This window comes from Canis lupus, chromosome 29 (assembly GCF_011100685.1).
Source record: "Canis lupus familiaris isolate Mischka breed German Shepherd chromosome 29, alternate assembly UU_Cfam_GSD_1.0, whole genome shotgun sequence".
Lineage (NCBI taxonomy): Eukaryota > Metazoa > Chordata > Mammalia > Carnivora > Canidae > Canis > Canis lupus.
In genome coordinates, this window is record NC_049250.1 from 27,779,946 (window position 1) to 27,784,406 (window position 4,461).

Genomic DNA, 4,461 nt, shown 5'->3' on the forward strand with positions numbered 1-4,461 from the left:
TGTAATAACCCCTAACAAATTAGAACAAATTCCATTCTGTCACAGAGTCTGAATCAATGAGCTTCGCCGAATTTCCCATTTCATAGGGGGGGATGCCAGAGGCTCATTAAGGCTGAGAGACTTGCAGGAGGTGACCGCTCACCCCATCTCCTGATCCCTCACCCAGCGTGGTTTTGGAAGAGAGTTAACAGGTTACACCTGCCTGGAGCAGCACAGAGACAGGACATCAACGCGCCGTGCAAGACGTTAGGCTCTGGCGGGCTCTGGGCCCCCACACTGCCAGATGCAGTTTCCACCTCAGTTCACCATATAATTCACTCAGTCCAAAGCTACCTGGGGCCATGGCCCAAAGCCACAGAACTTCATAGGCATTTTTAAATCTTTTTTTTATTTTATTTATTTTTTATTTTATTTTATTTGCATGCAAGCCCAAAGGGAGAGGGAGAAGCAGACTCCCTGCTGAGCAGAGAGCCCAACTCTGGGCTGGATCCCAGGACCTTGAGATCATGACCTGAGCCAAAGGCAGATGCTTAGCCCACTGAGCCACCCAGGTGCCCCTCACCAGCATTTTTTAAAAAGAAAAAGAATATATTGGAAGACACCAGAGTGCATTGCACATGGTAAGGAAAGTATTGTTTTATGAAACTCTTGTCTCAGTAGGTAGGTAGGTAGGTGATTCGTCATTATTGTGGGCTGGGTCATAATGTAGAGGGCATTTCTACTGAGAAGCCTGGTTAAAGTAAACAGACGATGGGCAAGGTGTGCTCTCATTACTATTTTTGAATGAAGATATAACTAGCATAAAACATCGTGTGTCAGGTGTACAACATAGTGATTCAGTGTTTACATGCACTGCAAAATGATCCCCACAATAAGTATAGCTGACATCCATCAGCACACACAGTTACAATTTTTTTTTTGTTTATGATGAGAACTTTCAAGATTTACTCTCTTAGCAATTTTCCAGTATACAGTAGAGTATTATGAACTGTAGACCCCATGCTGTGCATCATATCCCCAGGACTTGTTTTATAACTGGAAATTTCTAACTCTTCAACCCCTTTTGCCCACTCTCCCCTAACCTCTCATCTCTGGAAACCACCAGTCTGTTCTCTGGATCCGTATCTCTTTACGACTGAGTCCTTCCTTTTTTCCACTTTGCTATTTCCAAATGTTTTTTCAGTTTTGCTGAACAAACAGTGTGCTTCACTTCTCGTTCTCTTGCATTCATATTCCCCAGGACTGTCAAACAGTCTCTGCCTACCTGGTCAGGATTTTTACCTGCTCTGAAGAGGTGATTCCAAGACATATTTTGCTGTTTAAGATGAGATCAGCCTAGGAAAATGAGTGTCATTCACAAGATTCCAAACATTTTGCAGAACTTAACAAACTTACTACACACATACACACACACACACACACAATTTTTTTTCCTTTCTCTGGTCACGGTAGCAAATAGTAGAATGTTTTTAGGACTTGGCCTGATATTCATGAGAGTTCCGTGCATTGTGGCACCCACTGTTTTTAGGCTTCCAGAACCATTTGCAAAGGCCCTCGGTGGCCATAGCCGGACTGACCTGATGGCTCTCTAGCATGTGCAGTGGCTGAAACAGATCCACTCCCAGTAACTTTGCTGCAGCCAATGGGTTAATCCTCCCTGAGCTGAAGCCTGACATGGTGCAAACCACAAGCTCCCCCTTACAGCTGTTTGAGCATTTCATGAGCCTGACAGGAAACACTTATGTCTGACCTAAAGCTCACCTGTTGCAACGTGACTCCACTTCATTCATTCGCTCTGTCACACGGTCAACAGATATTTTCAACCCCCCGCCATGGGCTCACCCTTGCACGAGGCTCTCCGGAACCCAGGGTGCAGGTGCTCACAGCCCAGCCACAGAGACATCATGCTCATAAATCCCCAGGCCAGGCTGTCACTTGTGTGATGAAGACAATGGGACTTTTTTGGTGCATGGGAAAGGAGCAAAAAGTGTTGGCCTCAGGAGGACTGTTGTGGCTCATGGTGACGCTGGGTATGACCTACTGGAGATGGAAATGGGGATGGAGTCTTAGGATCTTCCCCCTAAAAGTAATTTTCCCTAAACTTCTCTTGTGAGTCCGGTTCAATATTCTAAATTGATTTTTCTTTTTATATCCAACTTTTAGCCCTTCCATCAATTCCATTATTGAGGTTCATTTATTCTCCATCTCTTCCTCTACAAAGAAATAAGCTCTGTGAAAGTAGGGGCTTTATCTATTTTGTTCCCGTGCTCTTCAATGTCTAGTACAGTACCTGGCAGTAAATGTTTGCTCAAAAAAAATGTATGTGGCTCATTTTCCCTGGGCTTTGTTGGACTAAAGTGGGGACTGGGACTAATGTTTAAAATAAATTCCTGAAACAAAATAAATTAAATTAAATTAAATTAAATTAAATTAAATTAAATTAAATAAAATAAAATAAAATAATAAATAAAATAAAATAAAATAAAATAAAATAAAATAAAATAAAATAAAATAAAATAAGAGTTCCTCTCACAAATAATGAAACAGACCCCCTCACTCCTACCCACCATTGCAATATCTCTATCCCCACCAGGTCTCTCCTGCTTGTTTCTGAGCATTCTCGAAAATGTCTGTAGTGTGCTCAGGAATAAGTTCCTGTAGGTGTGGCCACCACATTAGAGACCTCCACAAGCTGAGGGAGTTCTGTGTTCTCTACGCCCTCCATGCAAGGGCCATAGCTGTGAGCCATGAAGAAGAGGAAGAAACACCTCTTCCTCTCCATTACATATACACCAAAGCAATGTAGCTTTGTGCCATAGATTTGGAAGATTTGTTAAAAAACAAAACAAAACAAAACACATCAATATGTACTTACAGCCCCTTATTTCCCCTAGATTCAGACACGAGTCCATGAAGAGCTCACCTGAAGGCAAGGGGCAGTATTCAGTTTCTCTTCTTTCTGCAGAGCTTTCGAGACTTTGGTATTGGGCTGAACTTGTAAGGGCGAGGGATTCCATCACTATTCAGTGCCCCCTGCAGAAAGGACCGCTTGGTTAGCCCATCAGGCACTGCCAGGCACATCTAGACTCCAGTGACCATGTTCAACCCTGAGCTTGAGAGCCACCACTGAATCTCTTCTTTCAAATAGAAACTTGGGCTGCCATAGAAACTTCCCATGAGCCTGACCAAGCCTGTGTGTATGCCATTCATATTTTATTTAATATCCCAGAGCTTGTGTGCGGCCAGTAAGTTTAGTGAAGCAGGTCACAAATCCACATGATATGGCCAGTGGCTGAGTGCTGCGGGAGGACACTGAGCTTCTCTCTAGCCCGTGGAGAGTCTGCCAATGGAGCTATCATCGCAAAGGCAGCTTTGAGAGGGAGTGTGGACCTAACAGACGATACCATCAATCCTATCAATGCAGCTGCTATGAACAGACCCACTGTTACTCCTCAGATCAGGACAGTTCACTCAGCTTTTGGTGTCCCAACAGCATGCAAGTCAATCTGCATAGGACACTTAACAATTAAGCTTTAATGATCTAGTGCGTTGTGAGTGTTTTGTGCATAATAGAAATGCATTTGTAACAGAGGCAAATCTTAGCTGTTTTTGGATGGCTTATTCAAGAATCCACCGCTAGCTACTGCCTTCCTACTGTGTGCTAGAGTCGCTTCTAGTCATAGTCCTAAAGAAAAGATACAAGGTCACCCGTCTCATGCAGCTTACTCGAAATCAGAGGACACAGGTAAGAAAACAGATAAATAAAACAAGGTGATTTCAGATCATAAGTTCTATGAAAAAGGTACACAGGACAATATGGCATAAAAGGTGACTGGGATTAGCTGACCCCAATCATTTATACCCCCCTCTGCCTTGCATTCTCTAGTATACATGGTGGGAAGATAAAATGCTTGTGTCTCCACCATCACTTACTGCTAGGTGCTAGGGACTGTGGGACCCAAGTCCAAGACTCCAGGTTGAACCCTCTGAGGAGGCCTTCGGGTCCAATAAAATGCAGAGCCACATAAGAAATTACTTTGATCCTTTGAACTCTCCCTTCTCCTTGTTTGGGACACAGATATAATGCCCAGAGGTGCAGCAGCTGTCTTGTGACCTTGAAGTGAAATCACAAGGAAGAAAGTTGAGATGTTAAGGGGGGCAGAGCAGAAATGTGAGAAAGAACCAGAGTCCCTGATAGCACCACTGAGGCTTGAATAGCCTTGACCTAACTACCCTGGATATCTTAATATATGAGACAAAGGTCTACCAGCTTAGGCCTGTACCAGGTTTATTCTTTTTCTTTTTTTGTTTTTTTAAGATTTTATTTATTTATTCATGAGAGACACAGAGAGAGAGAGAAAGAGAGAGAGGCAGAAACACAGGCAGAGGGAGAAGCAGGCCCCATGCAGGGAGCCCAACGTGGGACTCGATCCCGGGTCTCCAGGATCACACCCTGGTCTG

At 43.7% G+C, this 4,461-nt stretch overlaps 1 long non-coding RNA gene across 1 annotated transcript; it reads right to left on the minus strand.

Annotated features, from left to right (window-relative positions):
- Window positions 1–527: 527 nt before the first annotated feature.
- Window positions 528–4,224, minus strand: LOC119866682. Its single transcript, XR_005380891.1, has 4 exons — window positions 3,934–4,224; window positions 2,924–3,033; window positions 1,843–2,040; window positions 528–1,335 (listed from the first exon to the last, which is right to left on the minus strand). It is a non-coding gene; the product is annotated as an uncharacterized LOC119866682 (long non-coding RNA).
- Window positions 4,225–4,461: the final 237 nt, after the last annotated feature.